Source organism: Anolis carolinensis, chromosome 5 (assembly GCF_035594765.1).
Source record: "Anolis carolinensis isolate JA03-04 chromosome 5, rAnoCar3.1.pri, whole genome shotgun sequence".
NCBI lineage: Eukaryota > Metazoa > Chordata > Lepidosauria > Squamata > Dactyloidae > Anolis > Anolis carolinensis.
Window position 1 is genome coordinate 68911526 of NC_085845.1, and position 23367 is coordinate 68934892.

The window sequence follows — 23367 nt, forward strand, 5'->3', positions numbered from 1 at the left end:
TCAGCAATTTCATAAATAAAATGTTTGAGAATTTTGTGGTGGGATTCATTCTTTCTTGATAAGAACTACAGATTCATTTCTTCTCACTAATTGGAAAATATAAATCAAGTCATGGGCACCTGCCCTATGTCATCCGCAATTAGGGCAAATGTAAAGAACATTTTAATCTTTTTTTTCCAGTCTCTGTACAATTGAGGAATTGAAGCCATTCAGTAGTTGTGGGAGGGAACTCTTTGCTAGGGATGTGCATTATCCATTAACATGGTCCATGACAAAGCCTGGTAAACTTTGTTGCCTAGTGACGATTCAGTGCTCTTTTCCATTTATAACAGATGTTTTGTACAACTTTACCAGGATACTAAAGATGCTATATTTCAACTCAACATTAAAATATAAAATCTTTACTTCAGTGTGTGTCCCTGTTCTGGAAAATACTTTCTTCAATGATATTTTGGTACATTCCTTTGGACCACCTGAAAGCACAATCATTGGTGGTCTTCTGACCCTATTTTAAGAATCAATATCATGGAGGTTTATATCAGGAATTGTTTTGTCCTAGTTTGGATGAAACAGTAGTTTTGTTTGTCTTGCACTCTTAGTTCAACAAATACTTCATTCCAGCACATGCTATTTTAAACTGTCCAAGAGAAATATTTTAAATACTTTTCCCATATCATGGTTTCAGCCATCAGAGAGAAAGAGAGAGATTTCTTGGGAAAGGTAGTAAAACAGTCCATCCCCATAATATCTTGAGAGTTTCTGGACCAGTGAGGTATCTAGCCTACTTAATATGAATTTACCTTGAACAAAGACATTGAGTAGTAGATTTATCTCTGTTCTGTTCTGTGCATTTTAATGTCTATTTTTATAGAAATACATTTTAATATTTGTATTTATAGAATGTTTTCAATGTTTTTGTGTTTTAGATTGTTGTGAGTTTTTCGGGCTGTATGGACATGTTCCAGAAGCATTCTCTCTTGACGTTTCACCCACATGTATGGCAGGCATCCTCAGAGATCGTGAGGTATATTGGAAACTAAGCAAGGGAAGTTTATATATCTGTGGAAGGTCCAGGGTGGGATAATTTTGTTTTTTAATTATGCTGTAACCTACCTCGAGCCACGAGGACAGGCAGGTAAGATAATATTATTATTATTATTATTGACACAGCGACACAGTATGACACAGCAAACGAGATATATATGCTGGATTTCGTATCACAAAATCACAAGTTGAACATTTCACAAGCATTCAGGACTTCACCATGAGGTCCATGAGGTCATGAAGAGTCGGAAGCAACTGAACAAATTAACAACATATTCAGTAAAACTACATACATAGGGTTTACTGAAAACCTATGTATATATCCCTGAAGTCCACCAGATTAGGTGAAGGAGGTTTGTTTGGCTGACAGTTGGGGCACCAGGTATACAACATTTTCACTCCATCTTGCTGGTGTCACAAAAATAAGAAGGACTCTTGCCTCAGAGCCTTGTTGCAGGCTCCACTTCCTTGTATATTGATCAAAATTGCTCTTATCTACTTTAGCAGTGTGCATGTGTATATAAATGTAAGTCAACATATACAAATTTTATGTAAAATTGTATTTTAATCTGTCCTATTTTTCAGTGATATGTGGTTGGCTATCACATCACAGTTTCCAGACAAAGTATAAAATGCTAGTTTTGATCTTTAAAGCCCTACATGGTTTGGGTCCAGGTTACCTACAGGATCGCTTTCTCCTGTACAACCCACCCCAAACATTTCAGTTCGGCCAGAATCTGACTGGCAAACACCATCCAGAGGACCTTTGCATTGACTGCCCCAAGATTGTGGAACAACCTGCCAGAAGAGCTCTGACAGTTAAATGAGTTATCCGAATTTAAAAAACCATCTAGAGATCTATCTCTTCTGGTAGACCTACCCAGACAGTTTTTAGCATGAATTTTAAACTTGTGTCCTTTGTTTAATCTGTTTTGTGTATTTTAATATGTATTTTATAGAAATACATTTTAATATGTGTATTTGTGGTATTTTCTACAATGTTTATGTGTTTTAATTATTCTGTAACCTGCCTTGAGCCATGAGGAGAGGTGGATAAGAAATAAAATTGTTGTTGTTGTTGTTGTTGTTATCTATGTGTATGTTTTATTATCTGATTGTACCAGATGTTAGACTGAACTTTGGGTATGTTGAGTACAGGGCTTGAGATGACACCAAAGTGAAACAAAGGCAGGGGTGTGGGCCAGAAGACTAAAATAACAAAGCTCTGAAACAAGAGTAGAAACCAATACTCAATTGCATATCCCAGCTAGAAATAGCTCCATTGATGACACTGTGGAATAGAAAATCAACACTTATTTAAATTCTATTGATTTAATTATTCTACTCTAGTTGGGACAACCATTTGGACTGAAACCAAAGACTCCATGTTACTAAGTCAGCAAGCAAGCCTGAGCCAGAATCTACTGTGAGTATCCTGAAATGTCCTGTTGCTGTGTGGATGTTTCCTTGATGGTTTGGCTGACACTCTCATCCTTTGGCTGGAAGTATGTAGTAGCACTTGCTAAACCTCCATCTGTTCAGTCATAAGCCACAGGTCATAAACTCAGGACCTGAGGTGGGCTAGATGCCCAGTTAATACTATGTGGGAAGTCCGCTTCAGTAATGTAGAAGTGATTAAACACTGCTAACACAAATAAAAGAAAGATAGCCAATACAGGAAGTCTGCTGGAATTTGTCTTCTATGAAATAAGTACTATTTTAACAGTAATCGGTTTGATCGTAATCACACTTCAAACTCTACTTGTTTACTTTTCATTGTAGCTGAAAAAGATTCAAGAGTTTTATGTTTTGAGATAGCAGAATCCCTCGATTGATTGGTTTACCTCCTGCTAATCTGATGGTTGGAAGTGTGTTTTCTAGCCTGCAGCTGTGGCTACTTAATGCATACAATTTTCTCAGAGCTGAACAGTGAATACAATAAAACTAACTCTATGAAAAATTACACATTCTGTTTACATTGCAGGAAAAGAACATTTTAAAATCCTAAAACAAGTTTTTAAAACTATTATGTTGTATTAGAAAGTTGAGATAAAAATGTACCAACTATTCAAAGCAATATTTATATGAAAAGAAAAACATAGAGGTTTTAATGGATTCTCCTGCCTCTCATCTAATGGGAAAAAACTGATAAAAATAGTATTAAATCTCAATACTTTGAAAAATGAAGACTTTTAAAAAATGTACTGCTTTTAACATACTCTCATATGCAAATTCATTTGGAAGTCCATAACAACAAAACCAAAAATAAATGGCAAGATTGGAAGATTTTTCACTCTACATGACTTACAACTGCAGCAATAGATTCTCCTCCTACCATAATTAATGTTGCGGAAATTAAGGAAGATATGGATCATTAGGACTGGATTTTTTGAGTGTAAAGAAGGACTCGGAGTACCATTCATTTAGATTTTGAGAACAAACACTTGGGCTCAAAATTCTTTGGGTTCTTGCAAATAGAGGGCTTTTGGCCCCACCAATGACAAGATTACATAGTTATTCAATCTTTCCTTTCTTAGTGGGTTTTTCTACAGAAAGAAAGGAAAAAAATAAGGGGAAAACATAGAAAGCATTACCTATTAGCTTCTCCTTATATACTTTAGATACATGTAGTTTAACGATAACCATGGCTACTGTTAAAACTAAAGTAGATTTTACTCCATCCTTGAAAAAAATTCAAGGAGGAAAATTATTCAGATTTAGCCATTTCAAGTCAACCAAGATAATTTTGAAAAATCATTACTTCTCTCACAACAATCCCTTGCCTCAAGTTACAATCCCTATCATTTAGATTCCCTAGATCTGTGTCATATGTGAATATGGATAAGGATATGAAATATTTTCATGAACTTCACCCTGAAGTACATAATGGTAAGTTCAGAAGGAACAAGAACTAACTTATCTGAAAATATATTGTTGTGACTGCGCCTTCGGGGACTGTGGATGATGGTGGTGGGATCAGGAGAGGAAGGAAAAACCCTCGCGAGGAGGGCTCCTTGGAGGATTTGTACAGGAAGAGAATTAGGGACCTCAATGGGGAGTCTTCTGAGGAAGATTCAGATGGGGAGTTTGTGGAAGAAATGGATGCTGGTGAACAGGTGGTGGCTGAGGAAGTGGGTACTGACTGGGCATGGGCACCGGAGATGTCTGGGGAATTGGGGCCCATGGATACTGCTGAACCTTGGGTATCTTCAGAAGCAGATCCCACTTGGTCTACTTGGAGGAGGGAGGATGGATCCTCAGGTGTGCATGGTGTTGGGTGTGGGCAGGATGATTGGGATTCTGATGAACTATTAGGCACTCCCAGTCCACAAGCTCTAGCTGTGTGGAGCTCTGATTCTGATTAAGGATTTGGAACACCTGCTCTTTCGGTGTTAGTGTTTGGACACCCAGGGGGAATTGGGATAAATTGGGAATGTTTGGTCACTTCACTTTGCGTGTGGCAAGGTGTTTGCTGGGTGCCATTGGGATTCCTGTACGTGTTTAAGAAGACTGGACTGGGACTTTGCTTCAGATGTAAGTTTAGCTGGGTTGCTCTGCAACGGAGGGCTGGAACTGTGTGGGTTTTCCTGGACTACATTGTTATTACTATTTTTAACTGCTGTTGCCTCCGTTGTTTTGGCTCTTTGTGCCAATTCGTGGACCTTGGATTGGTGACTACAGCCTCTGACCCTGGACTGGAATTCGACCCTGTTTCTGCCTTTGCCCTCTGATTAGTCTACCCTCGACTCTTGACTTCTGGCTTGCTTCTGGATCCTGCTGCTGTCTCCTGCCCTGACCCTGGATCCATCTGACGACGTCTCTTCGCCTTGTCCCTTGAGCTTCTGGCATTACCTGCACTCCTGAAGCAGTTTGCTGCTGTTTCTGCTATTTTGACTCCGGACCGGTTTGACAACGTCTTTTGTGCACTGCCCCTTTAAATCTCCAAAGCCTGCTTGCTTGCAACAGAAAGGGTTTGGAACCATCTCTTCCCTTTTGCACTGGCTCTGACTCTGTTTGCAAGCTTGGTTTTAGTTTCTGTTTAGAGCTTTGTGCTTGTGACTCTTGGGAGTTTTTTGGGGAGTTTCCAAGTCTCTGTTTTGCTTTGGCTGCTTTCCCAAGCCAACTTAGTTTGTTTAGAGCTGAATTGAAGCACCTTTTGTTTAATCTGAACTATTTGCTTGGTTAAATCCGGTTTGGTTGCTAAATCATACTTTTGATATATTTTTATTTGGACTGCCTTTAAACACTGAAAGTTAAGTGTTTAAAGCCATCTTTTGTGTTTGTGCCTATTTTTTGGGCTATCTCTTGAATAAACTCTGTTTTGCTCTCAAATTGGAGTCTGACTCTTGACATATATATGCTAACTCGAGATGTGACTGTTAGTATTAAATAGAGTAGACCTAATCAATCAATGGGATTAGGACTTAAGTGGGCTCTATTGATTCAATAGGTCTGCTCCGATATGGATGTACAATTGGACATTATTGTGTAACTTCAGGTTGTTTCCCATGTATGGAGACTCCATGGTAACTCTGTTACAGAGTTTTCTTGACAAGATTTGTTCAGATGGAGCTTAACAGAGTGTGACTTATCCAGCATCACCCTGGTTTAGCAAGGGTTCAACACCTGGACTCAGAGATTGTAACTTGCCCTATGACTGAACTGTAATTTGATCTCTGACTCCCAGAGTCTGGTACAGTACTCAAACCACTATATAATACTGATTCTGATACATTTGGACATACTCCATACCAGTGAATAGAATGGAGGACTAATGGATCTGCTTGAGATGAACTCCAAAAGACTTCCAAACCTTAAACCATAACTGCAGATCTCATTGACTCCTTAGTCAAATGAAAGAAAGAAGAACTGAAAAAAATAGGAGTTGCATACATGACTAGTATATTGAATAGTCTACCCACACCCACACCCTGCATGTCCTCCAGTTTCAGTAGAACCATGGGCAAGATCTATCATTGGCTGAATAGCTCCCACTAGTTTTCAACCATCTTGGTGCACTGCCAGTAGCCCAAATGTATTGGGATTGTAGCCAGCCACATAAGCAAATAATCAATCCCAGCCTCCACAATATAAGACAGTACCTAAACAATGGCTTTAGCTCCCATCATATGACAATATAATGCCACTATATGTCAAGTCAAGCTGTTGATTCATCTCACCTAACCCTGTTTCTACTAGAGCTGGCAGTAGCTTTTGGGGGTATCAGACAAATCTCTTTCCCAGCATTATCACTTCAGAATATTTTTCTCTGGTCATGTCAGGAAGTTCATAGTGTACATGCAAAACTATGGAATTATGTTTAAAGTTAATCACAACTGCAAAACATCTATGGCTTCTGTATCCTTAGTATGTTCATCTTTGGCTCTGTAACCATTTTCCTCCATGCAGTCCTGGTTAAGTAAGGAAAGAAAAAAATAGCTAAAATTTCTAAGAAGTTATTATTGAACCCACAATTGAAATGTCAAAATTCATTAATGTTCCTAGTGAAGCTGCATTTGTTTCATTCATTTGGAAAACTCTTCTCCCTTTAATCCCAGATGCCTACAGTCACATTTCAGTATACACAAAGGCATCCCTAACATCTTTTGATTTCCCTGGGAGCAAATTGATATACATTCAGTATAGTGAATGCTCTGATACCATGGAATTTATTTGTTTATGTTAGTTATAATAAGAAATAAAACCCACCAGATTGCTTATTCCATTAAATCATTTGTTAACTTGACAAAGTGATATGGCATTTTCATAAAAAGTTTTGTGGATTAGGAAGCAAAAATTAAACTCATTATGCACTCTGTCTAAGGATCTCTTTCTATCAACTACATCTTTGAAACCTCAGAACAATGGAATGATGGGTCAACAACAATCTGAAACATTTAAGCATACACACATCAATTTTATTTTATTTTTGTTTATTTTTTCCTAATGTAAAAAAATTCAGAGAATTCTTTGCACTACCTGCACTGGGATAGTGAAGTATACATCAACACATTTTTCTCCCAGAATGTTTAGTACCAAGATAAATAAAACAGCCCCACGTTGGTTGTTTCTTCTTGCACAGATTATATCATATGTCTCTGTTCATATGTTATGACAGCAGTGTGGTAGGGACATCAATTCTGGACTATTTTATCCTCGCATGTAAGGGCAAATAATTACAATAGGTTTTCCCACATTGCAACAAAAAGTGAATAATCCTTCTCAGTATTCCTTTTGTATTCAATTGTCTCAAAGTGTTGTAGAAGAATTATTCTGCAGAGAAAAACAAATGAGTGCCACCCCACACCTCATTTTGTGTATAGAATATTTTCTCTCTGTGTAAAATAATTTCTCCACAGCACTTCAAGATGTTAAATGCCAGAAGAAAGATGTACAAATTTCTTACTAATCTATCTTTCTGATAAAAGTTTTACATTGTTGGAAAAGTAATAAGTAATTTTCAGCTCTACCTATGGAAGTTACTACTTTATGACTTTTTGTTTTGTCACTCTTACTTTTTTTTCTTAGAATCATAGAATCATAGAGTTCTAAGAGACCTCATGGGCCATCCAGTCCAACTCCCTGCCAAGAAGCAGGAAAATCACATTCAAAGCACCTGCGACAGATGGCCATCCAGATTCTGCTTAAAAGTCTCCAAAGAAGGAGCCTCCACCACACCCTGGGGCAGGAACTTTCACTACCAAACAGCTCTCACAGTGAGGAAGTTCTTCCTAATGTTCAGGTGGAATCTCCTTTCCTGTAGTTTGAAGCCATTGTTCTGCATCCTAGTCTTCAGGGCAGCAGCAAACAAGCTTGCTCCCTCCTCCCTATGACTTCCCCTCATGTATTTATACATGGCTATCATGTTTCATTGGAGATTGCGGGGGGAGGGGGGGTTGAGATAGAAACATCACTGTATCCCAACAAAAAAGAGTAAACTTTAATTTGTTGCAATGGCTGCTGCCTGGTAACTCAACATTAGGTGCGGCCAGGCCAAGAGACACTACTTTACTATGTAATTAAAGCAAATTATTTACATGTGTATATAAATAATGTGACATATGGTAAACTGTTTAAAGCTCTTTGTGCAGATCTTGTGCTCCTAATAAACTCCCTGTGTTTGTTTTTGCGCAGTCTTGTGATCACTCAGGTGCCTAATTTTCAAGAATTAAAATGCATCTCTGAAACTTCTTGATTTAAAGAACCATTGATTGCTTAAAAATTTCTCCACCAAACCTTTTCTCATAAGCCTATAGTTTTCAGAGAATAATTTTAGGACTCCCTCAGACTTCTTTTCAGATCACATTGAATGCTTTTTTTCCAGTTCTTATTTCCACAACCTATTATTCTTTTCTCACTGAAATTTATTTTGAGATGGAATCCATTTGTTCAGCCTAAGTGTGGCTGGCTCTGTTGTAGTCATGACTGAGATAGCAAACTGCAGGGACTAACTGTAAGCTATCAAAGGTGTGCGACTGAAAATTAGATCAGGTTATGGTTTCAGGTCAGCTAGCTGTTGCTCTGTGATAGAAAGATAAAGGGCTGCGGTCTGTTTGTTGCATGAAGCATAGCAAAGAGCAAATGTACTTCCTGCTGTTATAGGTAGAAACCATGCCTCTGATTTTTAATTCGACTGTAGCTTTTCCTACCAGCATTTGCCTGGAATGGTGCCTGCTCTTGAATATTTTCTGCTGAGACCAGTTCAGATGAAACGAATCCAGTTTGATACCTTGTAAAATTGAGCTGGCTACTCCTTTAAAGTTACTTTAAAATGTCATTTTCAGTAAAAAGCATTGAATGATAAGCTTTTCTTTTTCCATTCTTTTCTTGACTTTTCATATATGTGAAGGAGCAAAATTTTTCCCTGCCTACCTCTGGAGACACACTCTTCAGTTTGGTGAGATAAAGCCTTTTTTATTTTGCAAAGTCTTTTTAAATTCCATGCCGTGAAGTGTCCCAGTTGGGCAATGGTTTTTACTGGGTCATTCAGGAAGACCTTTCACTTTTGCTACCTTATGTTTTTATAGAAGAGTGCAGCTCTACTCTGCTCTCAAAGTACATCTAGACAGAACAGTTAAAATTTTGGGGCAGTTTGATATGGGACGAGGAGAGCTGCAAGGGAATTGAAGAGAAATAGAGAGAAACTTTCAAAGCTCGCCATTCATGGGACAAAGTAGTACTTAACCTTTTGAGTGAAGTACTAGTCTAAGGGAACTGAGTAGAAGAATTTCTCCCTTAGGCTTTTGCCACAAATTATCCAATGAGTTTTGATCTAGTAGTATCCTAGAAGATGAAGCAGGAGAGGGAGAGGAGGAGAAGGAGAAAATGTATATACAAAGTTAAGTGTTCCCAATGACTTTTTTCTTTGTTGCATGTTAAATAAATGCTGCTCTTTTCCATAGGAAGACAGAAGAGGAAAGGGCAGCACTTGAGGAAATTTTTGACTGCAAGACTTGCTTCTGACCTGGCACTGATGACCAAAGACTCTGCTTCAAGAAAGCATCCTGGAGAAACAAAGAGATTCCTGGTAAACTTCAACACCTTTTGAAGTATATCGGTACTTATTCTACCATACTGGTGTTTATGAACAATTTGTACAAAACAAAGGTCTGTATCTAGTGAACTGATTTCATTATCAGGGGCTCAACACCAGACAAGTGCCTTGGTTCTTATTTTATGACAAGAAGACCAAATAAAAATGGATCTCTAACACCAGTTCAGTCTTAGCCCATAGTTCTTTATGCACAGTTATGTGCCAACTCTCCAGATACTCATCCACTAATCTGAGGTTGTGCATTGGTTTAGTAGCTGCTTGGTCAGTAGACCAATTGGGGAGAAATGTGTATTAGGTTAAAAGTTAAGAAAACACAGGAATCACAACAATCATCCTTTTTAGGACTTCTAGCTAAAAAGCACTCAGGATTTATTATGACAGTTAAGCATGTAAGATCATTTTTTAAATTTTTTCTTTAATTATCATTGTTTCTTAATGCATTTTCATTGCATCATTTATTAGAGTTGATCATGGATCTGTTTTCCTTCAGTACCTTTGGGAGCACGTGGCAGAAAGAGCCCTCCCGGTATGAAAACCTGTCCGCAACAAAAGCAAGTGGGAGCCAACCTCGGCTCCTTCTCCCCATTCAGCATCACAGTTGAATATTATTGATTTTCCTTTATTTTCCTGATTCTTTTTGTGTAGTGGAACTGACTGTGAATTGGGAACCTGAGGGACAGTGGGTGGGGTGTGTGCATGTGCAGTTGGGAGCTTGGAGAGTCACCCTTTTAGCTTCTTTTTCTTCTTCCCTTCCTCCCCTTCAGAAAATATCTCTAAAAGATAATAATAATTCTTAATAATAATAGTAATCCCAGCAAAGAAAAAGAGAAGACTACATCTCCTTTAGAGTTTAGAGCTGTAAGGAAACAAAACCCCAAGCAGCAAGGCGATTGCAGGTAAGAGAGGGGATTTTTAAGGTAGTCCAGGGAGAATAATTGCTGCTGGGTCCTGGGAGAGAAAGCTTGCGTGCCTGCCTCTCCTCTAGAGTAGAACAACTTTATGGCAATGGGCCAAAAATATCTTTTTTTTTTTTTTGATGCGAAATGAAAATGCCTATTTGGCAGTGTGCCCTTTTTTGGGAGATGCAAGAAAATAGATAGGGGGGCTTCCGGTATTTGGTAAGCAGAAACGGATAGTGATTCATCCAAAATACACAAGCCTATTATTTATATTTATTTCAGTTAAGTGTAGATATTCATAGACCTTTTGTACAAACATTTGAAAATCCTATTATTAGTATTTACACTTTTTTTTTGCTTGATGCAAATACACCTAGGACATGTTGTATCCAGCATTCCTGGCTATTATTCATTTCTTTTATTTATATCTTATTTTTTTACATATCCTTTATCTTTTTAGCCTTTACTACTAGATGTTTAATAATAAAAAGCAATAAAAAACAAACTAGATGTTTAATAATAAAAAGTAAGTATGTATGATTATTAGCTGTCTTGTATTGCTCTGGATATCATAAAATACCATTAAGTATTATGTAGATGCATCTGCTTTAGTCCTACCTTTCTAAAATGTTTGTTTAGTCCCACCTTTTTAAATGTTTTTAAAAACCCGAAAGACTTTACATAAAATAAAATAAGATTTTATTTCTCACTCTAGTCTGCTTACAACTGTGACAAAGTTGTACTGTCTTTCCCATAGGCCATCCATATTACAAAATGGCTATGTCTTTGAGTTCAAGATTCATATTCACTTCTAACTTCACATTTGTACAAACCAAAACATATAATGTGAAGTAAGAGAAGACTGAGTTACAGGGCACAATAAACTTAAACCCAGCAGTCAAAGGAGGAGCTCCTTGGCAGATAAATGACATTTACAAAACCACTCAACTTGAAAATACTATTTTTTTTTACATTAAATGACCAGAAAATCCCAGCCAAAAGTTTCAAGCTAAGGTTTTATCTACCATTAAAAGCTCTATAATAAGCAACTTCTAAAAACAGCATGAAACCCAATTAAAGCAGGCTCTTTGCAACAACAGCTTCTATTGCATGTCCCAAACCACAAAAGCAGATAATCCACACTGTCCTACAACATCAGCAGGCTGTTGCCCTTTATCTTGCTTTCTTGATGATCCCTTTCAAATGTATTGTTAATTCTCTGAGCCTGTTGTGCTTGCAAGGAAGCCGACAGTCAAGCAACTACACAGGAGAAAGAGCAAAACCTTGATTTATATTATTGTTTGCAAGCAATTAGAAAGGCAAGTGCATTTCATGATAATTTTGGCTGCCCCTTTGTCGTGATGTGCCAGCACCATGTCTTCATGCTTAAAGTAGACAATAGCTTTCTCTGTGAGGATTTGGAAAAGGGATACTGGTTCCATATGTGACTCTCACTGTGCTTGCCAATCCTTAGCAATTTCGAAGCACAGACAGAATGCAATGTTTCTGTCCAGCTGCCAGAATCAAAGGATGCAAAACCATTATTGCTGTAGTGCACTGTGTATGGGCTGTTTAAAACACAGGGATGTGCAAAATGTATCACACAGGAATAATTTCTGCATCTGTAGAAGAGTATGTGCTCATTCACAAGAGCTTCCTGTGGATGTCTCCTGCCCGATATAAGGTGTGCCAAAACGGCAGGCATCATTTTCCTGCATCTACTTGTGTGTGTTGAATCAGATCTAACAGAAAATAAGAAAAATATATGATAAAAAGTCAACAGTTATGTTATTGTTTTCTATGGAGCCAACTACCCTGGAAAGTTTAGCCTGGTGTTTATCTGTAGCCTCAGATTCATCACTTACATGTTGATTCTGGGGCCATTGTCCAGACAGCTTGGAGCTGCATCTCTACCTCTAGGTCATCACCTCCTCCATGTCACCAGCACCACTCCTAGCTGCCAATGGAGTTCTGAACTCCTGGCCATTACTGGTGCCTCTGCTGTTATCAAACTGAATGCCTGTGTGCCCAGGAAGCCTGAAGGGCATGATCTTACCTCTTTCTTCCTACTTATCAAGGGTGTGCAAAAATATCATTACTCCTCTTAAGTTGTATCAATTCATTAAATTAGTGCATACAAATTGATATTAGAAACATGCAGGAAAGGTGGTGGGATTTAAAAATTGAAACACTCACCAATAATTTTCGTTAAGATTCTGTAACATTCAGATGTCTCTCAAGGTCAGATTGATTTTCAGTATAAGCATTAAGCAACTTTGGTAAAGCCAAGAAGACATTCAGTGTTTTTAAAACCAATGCTTTTATTTGGCCTGGTTGCCATAGGGAAGGGCAGCTGGGGCCAGGACAAGCAGAGTTGAGCGGGAGACTAAGAACTCAGTATTCTGGGAAATGTAGTTTGAGTAGGCAAGGCTCCCTGTGGAAGAGAATGCAGTGCTCAGCATCATAAAGCCCCAATGAAGCTGTTTAGAGTCAATCTAATAATAATAAATGAAATGATTGAATCTACAAAAAGGACTAAAAGAAGAAAGTCAGAGTATACATTCGTGCTACATTGAATTTATGAAGTTAATTGCATGTCATACAGACAGATATTCAAGGGGATTGCTGTTGTCACTTTTTGGAGAGATAAATGATTTTTGTCTAAACTTTTAAAAATCCTCAAAAATCCCTAGATGTGTGAATCTTTTCGAAACTTTTGGGGATTTATGTCCTGGTTATCTTGTGCATTGTATACAAAAGTGAAGTAAATAGCTCTTATAGTTTGTTTTAAAAATATATTATTTGTAAAAAAAATTAAAGATTTTCCTAAAATTAGTTGATGAGTGTAATGTTCTGAAATTTGGTGGGCTAACAGTGGAAATGTACAATTTTAGTAAGTTTCATCGCAATAGCTCTAAAAATGAAGGAGAAATAAGCCCCAGAAATTTTCCCACTTGCTCAATTGCTTAACGAAAAAAGTAACAGAATGTCATTACTATCATTATAGTAATTACATTTTAACTAACTATACTTAAGAAACACTTTAGAAATGAAATGCCAGTGCCCCCTTTCCCAGTTTTGTAATGAGTTTTGAAACATTTTTTATCGATCGCACATGCCTGCTACTTATGTGGATTGCACATGCCTATTATACCCCATTCTGATAGCAGAAAAGGTGCCTCCAATGGCCTGGAGCCATTAGTAGTAAAAGTAGTGACATGGACATAATTGATCCTCTTTCCTTTGCATAAATGAGTTGATGAGCACAGGGAAAGGGTGATGATGCCAGTGTCCTGTTTGGATAGTGGATTGGTATGAATTAGACCTGGCTTTGGTGTTCAGAATGCCATAAAGCCCTGGGATACTCCACGGTTTCAAACAAACTCCAGAATACCCCCAGACTTTTTCCTAAAGTGGGGCAAAATTGGTTTAAACTAAACAACCTCCAAGATACTCACTGGAAGCCTGTATGTGTCACAGGGAGAGGAGCCCGCAATGGGTTAAACTCTTGTCCTGGCAAGACTGATTACTTGAAGGTTGGGTTGCTGACCTGAAGGTTGCTAGTTCCAATCCAACCTGGGGAGAGCGCAAATGAGCTCCCTCTATTAGCTCCAGTTCCATGCGGGGACATGAGAGAAGCCTCCAACAAATATGGTAAAACTCCAAAACATCCGGGCATCCCCTGGGCAACGTCCTTGCAGATGACCAATTCTCTTACACCAGAAGTGACCTGCAGTTTCTCAAGTTACTCCTGGTACAAAAAAATGGGGAGAGCAAGCATTTCATTAGTGGTGGGCTTATAAACCCTATATCACAGGGACAATGAATCTGCTCCTGATTTCAGTCTATTCTCTAAGTTTCCAAGATAATGAAGTCTATATTCAAAATTGGTTCACCTTGGACTTCACATTTAAACAGCTAATTCATTGTCCCATTGATACATCAGTGGAAGCTGACCTTAGATTTGTAGTGTTCAGTTATAGATATTTGGGCTGCAGTCCTCTATACATCCACACACACACAGGATAATCCAAATGGAAACAGTCCAGCTTGAGTTGCTTATCTGCTCTCTTTTTGATTGACAGTTGGGCCATGGCAGATGTTTCTTAATTATACATGTTTTCACCTGTAAGTAGTGAGCAGCCATGCCACTAATCTGTTATTTACTATAGACCTTGTCTTTTCATTATACATTTCTCCATAGTGATTGCTTTTGTTTTTGTATATCAGAATTTACTGAAAATCAGTGTATACTCATTGTCCCCTGAGCAAAATATTGGATTTGCAGGATTTCTTCTCTATGATTGAAAGCATGAATGGTTTGTTTGTTTATTGTCTTACTCCCTACACATATCACATAACAAATCCATAAACATTCAGGAGTATGAAAGTTATGATAATGAGATTAGATCAGTCGCACTTAAAGCTGCCATTCCACATGTTCATTATTCAGAAGTAAGTCCCACATAGTTCTGCAAGAGCAATTTTGCAAAAGCATAAGATTGTACTGTACATCTATCTCAGCCTTAATCCCTGATATCTGAATTGTCACCTTCTCCCCTAGATACTTTGTCATATCTGATAAGGAAACTGCGCCAAGGACTCACTACATTATTATTACTGTATGCCTGATGGGGTGTCTTAATTATTAAGAGACTCTTTTCTGGCCTGAGATATTAATAAGAACAAATATGCCCAACAATGTCAATAATATCCTTTATGTTGTTGTGTGCCTTCAAGTAATTTCTAATTTGTGGCCATCTGTTACAGAATTTTGTTGGGAATATGTGTTCAGAAGGCATTTGCCCTTGCCTCTGTCTGAGGTTGAGAGAGCAGGACTTTCCCCAGCTTACCCACTGGGTTTCCATGGTTGAATGAAGAGTCAAAATGCTATGCCACACTGGGTCTCAATAATACCATAGTCCCATGTTATGCTTTTAAAGATATTTTTTTCAAAATGATATATTAGTGCTATCTGTCACTATAGAATTTGACTAGAATGTATAAACAGGTTTCCAGTGTATGTTGGAAATGTGAACACCACAAAGGGATATTTTATGGTAAGGAGTAGTAGTAGTAGTAGTAATTTTATTGCTTACCCACCTCTGCTCGTGGCACGAGATGGGTTACAGAATAATTAAAACACATAAACATTTTTAAAATACCACAAATAAACATGTTAAAATGTATTTCTACTAAAATACACAAAATAGGGATTAAACAAAGAACACGAGTTTAAAATTCATGCTTAAAAACTGGCTGGAATAATAATAGAGATGAGAAAGTTCATTGGTGACATTTCTTAAAGAATGGAAACCTCTCATGAGCTTTTTGAGTAAAAATGTAAATGAACTGTTAACTTTGGGGTTTGATTATTAGACATGATTATTGAAAGAAATGAGCTTCTTTCAATAATCAAGGGGATGGTATGAATACTTACGTATGCTACCGTGTTTCCCCGAAAATAAGACAGTGTCTTATATTATTTTTTGCTCCCAAAGATGTGCTAGGTCTTATTTTCAGGGGATGTCTTATTTTTCCATGAAGAAGAATTCACATTTATTGTTGAACAAAAAAAATGAACAGTTATTATATACTGTACAGTAGTTGTCATCACAAACCAACATAACCAAACCAGACAAACTGTGACACCTGTCAAGAATTTCTTGTTACTACCATTATTTCCATGTACAACTGGTATGTACATTTACCAATCCTGCATGCTCTGGTTTTTGTTTGGCGGGCGCCAGGCATGCTTCCAAACAAAAACTTTGCTAGGTCTTACTTTTGGGGGAGGCCTTATATTTAGCAATTCAGCAAAACCTCTGCTAGGTCTTATTTTTTGGGGATGTCTTATTTTCGGGGAAACAGGGTATATAATTTCTAAAAAGACAGGGAGTTGACGTTTGTCTATTTTTCTTTTTTATCTCTTTCTTTTGTTTTATTTTTCCATCTCTTTTATTGTATTTTATAGTTTGTAATATTTTTTTTAAAAAAAATAATAAGGTTCTCTTAACAGCTGCTGCATATTATTCTAATACTCCTGTTCTTACGATCTCATCACAAAGGTCAAGCAAAGTGCCCTGCTTTGCCAAGCTTCACCATAGGGCAGAGAGAGTAGCAGAGCAAATCTGTCGCTCCATGTCCTCTCTCTTGCAGTGATTCTTTCCCCATCAGACATGGGAAGTGTTGCCCTCCAGGTGAGGACCTAGGCAGGCTCCCTTGTTGGAAGAGAAATGTCTGCCAGAAGTCACACGATGTGGGCCTCCGTCCCCAAAACAGGGTGGAGGTGTCCCAGGATGATAAAATTGCCCTGTCTGCTGAGACTATAAAATGTAATTTCTATCATATAATAAAATATATTATTTTATTCTCCCAAACAAGTTTTTTTATTCCTTAATCACAGCTCATGTTGGTTTGCGCTTATTCCTTAAGGCAAGGAAAGAGGTGAAGCCACCAAAGTAATTCTGAGATATATTAAAACTTTAATCGGAACTATCAAGTGTGCATTGTGTTTCAGACAAAACCTCCTCAGGGTACACATAAGATTGGTCAGAGTATTTCAGTGGGATGTCATGCCTCAAAGATCTTGTTTAATATCTATATGGAACTGCTGGGAAAGATTATCTGCTGTTGACAGACACCTAGTTCTATATTATACTTTCCTAAGATTGTATGCTACTGTCTCTGACCTGAGACAGTGTTTGGTCAAGTGGACTTGGGTCAACAGACTGAAGTTGAATCCAGACAAATTAGAGATGAAGCAGTGGGTTCTTCTTCTGTCTTGCAAGTCATAGGCTTTCCTCTGATTAATAGTGTTGTCATTACTGTAATAGAATAACGCCAATCTGTGAGTCATTAAAATGACTCAAAAATTTGCCTTGCTTTTTAATAAGCAGATTGCTAAAAAAAACAATTCTATAAAATCTGTATATTACACTGGTTTTGCATTTCTTGGATGGGCTGGATCCGGCACTGCTAATACCGACTTTCATAGATTCAGATCTATAAATTTAGCCATTTTTTTCTATACAAGTGTACTAGCTGACAAGATACGATACAGAACATCTGAACAGGGCTTGCAGTTAGGAAGTATCTCATAGCCAAAAAAAAAGCTAGTTTTTTTTTTACTCCCATCTCACATTGGGAAAGACTTCATGTTCTTTTCTTTCCCTCTAATACAGTGTTCTCAACCTGTGGATCCCCAGATGTTTTGACTTACATCTCCCAGAAATCCCAGCAAGTTTACCAGCTGTTAGGATTCCTGGGAGTTGAAGTACTAAACATCTGGGGACCCACAGGTTGAGAACCACTGCTCTGATATGATATTGGGTCAGGCCAGATGAAATAAGTTCAGACACCATATGAAAAGTAACATAAACATTTCTTCAAAGGAAATATATGATTTAATCAAAGCAAGATCGTTCTCCTTCCCCATCTTGGAGAATTTAGCGGCATAGCAACATCCTCCAAAGTAATAAGCAATACATATGCAGAACCTTATAGCTTTCAATTGATGTCCTTAATCTTTCTAATTTAGAAGTGTAGCACATATAAATATTTCTTCTGTATCTCCAGCCTCCTTGTGCCTCACCGCTATCTAATGTGTTAAGCCAAACAATGAATATATTTAATGACATTTCCTCCTCTTGCAGGCTAAAAATTCCATTTAAAAAACCTAATTGTAAACAAGACTAATTGTTCGTTCATCCTCTCTTTAAAAGTGAGAAAAAATACTGTTCTGGATGAGTAACTGTGTCATTTCCTCCCACATTTGAATTCTGGTAAGTTCTGCTCAAAAGTTAACTCAAATTAAGTTCACACCAATGTCTGTCTTTTTCCAGGCAGCAGCTATAATAATCTGAACTGTTCTGTGCTGTGGTATTGATCTGAAGATGAATATACTTTTCACTACAGTAACTTAAATACTTTATTTTCCAAATAATTATTCATTTTGAATGTTGTATACTTTTTAATCATTAGCTTGTTTGCACTACACCCTGTGTTTTACCTATTAGCAGTCTCTTCACGTGCTATAAAGATTGTACTGATAATGAATAGACTTCATTTCCTAGAGACGTGTCTTCCTTTTGTGGCCCCTGGAATAAAGTTACCTAACTCCCAGTGGAATATATCATGCAATCACTGCATAATTTGCAATCAGTTGCCATATGCTTGTAAATGAGTCTCAGGAGCACAGTTGGAGAAGTGATAAAGGTTAGAAGTGAGTTACTCTGACAAAACTGCATAACAAGCTTATATTTAGTCTTGCCTGATGCTATTGCTGTATGTCAGACAAGCTGAGAATAAGTTGAGAGCTCCAAACGAAACAAACTCTCTATTGAAGCACTTGATAGTGCAATAGCTAACACACAAACAACCAATGAAGACAGACAGAAAATAGGAAATGCATACTTTACATAGGATTATGCAAATTGTAAATCATAGTAGCAATGTTAAGAGATATTTCCTTCTTTCCCAAGAAGATAGGAAAGGGAGCATGCTTCTCTAGTTCATCACTTTGGTCAAATTCCCTTCTCCTGTGACCATAATTCCTAGTAGTCAAAGCAAGCTTAGTTCCTTCATTTCGACTTCCCACTATACTTCCACTGATTTCTTCTCCCAGCCCTTTATTTATTTGTTTGTTTATATTTAAACATTTATATTCCGGTCTTCTCACCCCAAAGGGGACTCAGGGCAGAGCTGTACCAGATCCTGTCAGCAGGGTGAAATTTCTTATTGCTGCCATCATTGCACTGTCCCAAAGGTTTGGTCCCACAGCCAAGTTTTTACCATCTTTTTAAAGGACAAGAAGAAGGGGGCTGATCTAATCTCACCGGGAAGGGAGTTCCATAGCTAAGGGGAAATCACGGAGAAGGCCATGTCTCTTGTCCCCGCCAATCATGCCTGTGGCGGAACCAAAAGTAGGACCTCCCCAGAAGATCTTAATCTCTGTGGTGGTTCATCGAGGGAGATGCACTTGGACAAGTAAACTGGGCCGAGGCTGTTTAGGCCAAAGCCAACACTTGGAATTGTGCTTAGTAGCAAACTGGCAACCAGTGGAGCTGACGTAAGATGGAAGTTGCGTGCTCCCTGTATGCTGCCCCCGTTATAACCTGGCCGCTTCTTGTTGGACTATTTGAAACTTCCGAACAGTCTTCAAAGGCAACCCCACATAGAACATGTTGCAGTAGCCTATCCTAGATGTAACAAGAGCATGGACCACCATGGCCAAGTCTAACTTCCAAAGATATGTGAGCAACTGGCACAGTTTTAATTGTGTGCAACCCCCCTTCAATTTATTCACCTTCATCCAAACTGTCACAGTAGCAGGCATCAGTTCACGACCTGGACAGCCTCCTTGGCATCTGGTGAAAAGGAGTAGTAGAGTTCTTTCTTCTTCATTTTTTTTTATCCATAATCCTTCTCTGATGCCATATCTCTCTCTTCTTGTTCCTATAGCTTTTTACTCTACCTGCTTAAAGAAAAGAAACAGGCAAGGGCACAGTTAGCATTTAACAGATAGTATTTGAAGTTCTTTGGACCTACCTCTTGCTTATAACCCATTACAAGTCTATTTCATTTTCTCTTCTTTGCCTTGTTCTGTTTCTTCCATCAGTTCAATTTCCAACTTTTGTGAGTCTCTTCCCTGAAGGTCTAGTCATGATATTTCCTCCTCTATCCTGATTAACTATAAACAGAAAAGAAGGAAAAGGAAAAATGAGATTTGCATCATCTTTAAAATGAACCAGAGTATTGCAGTGTGAGCATGCATGAACTACAGCCCACTTCTTTAGATGCCCATGGCGAGTTGGAAAATTGGTCTTAAAGTTTAATGTTAAAGATGTCACAAGAATATTTTTTCTTAGTCCCCTTTCCTTTTAAAAACTGTAATGGATATTTCCTGGCTAAATAGCAGTGCCCATATCCTATAGTACCTTGCTTCTCAGTGGGAACGTATAAGAAAAATGGGAGCAATTTGTATTTGGTTCAATAAAATCAATGGTGGAGTCATCATACCAGCTCTGCATAAACACTAGGCTATATCTAATGCAAATGGCCTTGGATTTCAGTTTATCTGTATTGCCAGTCTGAATCATTTTTTACCAAAATGTACTCTTCTGAACTCACTGCTACATATTGTAAGGACATAGACTTTGGATTCTATTTAGAGAAAGGTGCAATATGAAACAAATAAATATTATTGTGCCTCCAACCTATTGGAATAATCCTCAAGACAGCCTTTGAATATCCAGACACATTGTAGTGCCACTATCACACATGTTTTAGTAGCTCATGTGTCTTGTGGAGCCTCCGGTGGCTCAGTGTGTTAAAGCGCTGAGCTGCTGAACTTGCAGACTGAAAGGTCCCAGGTTCAAATCTGGGGAGTGGAGTGAGTGCCCGCTGTTAGCTCCAGCTTCTGCCAACCTAGCAATCTTGTAGCCCACCTCAATCTCTAAGGCCCCTTCTACACTGTCATATATCCCAGGATTTGATAGCAAATTGTGTGCTTTAAACTGGATTATATGAATCTCCACTGCCAGGTAATCTGGGACAATCAGGTAATCTGTGATCAGATATAGGGGGAGTGTAGAAGGGATGTACGTTGCTACAAAATGAGTTTAACTATACAGTAGAGTCTCATTTATCCGACACTCACTTATCCAACATTCTGGATTATCCAACGCATTTTTGTAGTCAATGTTTTCAATATATCGTGATATTTTGGTGCTAAATTAGTAAATACAGTAATTACTACATAGCATTACTGCGTATTGAACTACTTTTTCTGTCAAATTTGTTGTATAACAATGTTTTGGTGCTTAATTTGTAAAATCATAACCTAATTTGATGTTTAACAGGCTTTTCCTTAATCCCTCCTTATTATCCAACATATTCGCTTATCCAACATTCTGCCGGCCCGTTTATGTTGACTAAGTGAGACTCTACTGTAATTTGTTGGATTCAGATGACATGACAAGATGAATGTATCCATAAATAGAATCAAACACTTCTTCCTAACAAATATACAAGAGGAAGGAATGGCAGAGAATGAAAGTGTACTTGGAAGCATTGGCTTGGTACATTGTGCTACAGTTGCACTTTTGCTAGATTCACATAGGGAAAGCTAGGCAAATTTTGCCGATTCTGAGTAGACTTTTTCTCCAGTAGACTATTTCCTTGATATGCTCATGTCCTTTCTCTGCCTGCTATTGCCAGCTACACTGATGCAATTACATTAGGATTCACATAAAGTGCACCACCAGGTTTCTGACATAGGTTTGTTTTCAGGATTTGTGAATCGTCTTCATAATGATAAGCAAACACAGAGTTTCTTGATATAGAAATTATTCTACCCATTCATTTTTCACTGTAATATTATTTTGCTACAGCTATAAATAAGAGCATCAGTCAACTACAAAGCAATTCTCATGTTCCACAGGACAATTACATGTTACATTTCATTAAAACATGTAACAGAGTTGTTTCCTCATGGAGTGTCACTGCTGAGGATGTAGTAATAGCTGTGATTTTATACAAATAATGAGCTGTTACTTTCCCCCTCTAATCATGTTTATTCAAAGCAAGCTTCAAATCATTCCAATTTACAGCCACACAGTTTTTACTTCTTTGTTTGTTGAAATCTCACATGTTCACATATGTATTCACATCATTACATTTATTTCACAATTAGGAACAGATTGAAAGATTCCTCATTTGCAAAGTTCTATGTATATTTCTCATTAGTGAAATCCTTTGGAATGGACTGATTCAAATTGGTAACAATCCACTTAAAGATCACGCCCGATCTTGAAAAAGTTCACTATGATGACTAATTTAGGCTTGAAAATCAGCCTCCAATAATAATAATTACTGATTTAGAGCATGCGTGGGCAACTGTTGGAGGCCAGGGGATAACACCCTCCACCGTAATTCCCACTACAAAAAGCAATTTTACTAATATATACTCCTTTCTAGCCATCTCTAAAGGCTGTGGGGGGTACTTTTAGGACCGGACTGTGGCGCAGGCTGGAAAGCAAGCCAGCTGCAACAAATCAACAAATCACTCTGACCAAGAGGTCATGAGTTTGAGGCCAGCCTGGTGCCGGTGTCTTGTCTCTGTCTCTGTTCTATGTCATGGCATTGAATGTTTGCCTTTATGTGTGCAATGTGATCCGCCCTGAGTCCCCTTCGGGGTGAGAAGGGCGGAATATAAATGCTGTAAATAAGTAAATAAATAGATAGATAGATAGATAGATAGATAGATAGATAGATAGATAGATAGATAAATAATACTTTTGTATGTTTTAGGTTTTAGGCCATTTTAGATCCAGGAGACTTATATAAAAAGGGATGCAACATTGTCCTCCCTCTGACTGCCCTGCCTTTGTTAATCAAAAACTGTATAATGAAATGTTTTGCAGATTGAACCACAAAGGACTAACAGATGCTACTTGCATCATCTATTTTTTTGCTCTAATTTCAAGCATAGAATCAAAGCAGGCTGATAGAGAAAAGAGGGTGTAGTGCCCCATACACTTCTGGTAGGATTCCTTGTTACCTGTGATGATTCTGTAAGTGGTTAAAATAAGATCTCATTACATGACAAATTTTAGTGCCCTAGGATGCTGCTGGCCTGGCTAAGCAATGGAGCCCCACACCACCCATCACTACCTAGCCTCATTTTCAGCAAGGCTTCATTGCTCGACTGGGGTGACAGTGTGGTAGGACACTGCACTGCCAATATGGAAGCCTCCCTGTGTTCCATTTGGAACAGGGCAACTGTAGGGACAAGCTGTATGGTGAGATTTCTCTTTGTGTGATGGGGAAGTGTAACTACCAGCCGGGTGGGGTACAGGGTTTGCCTCG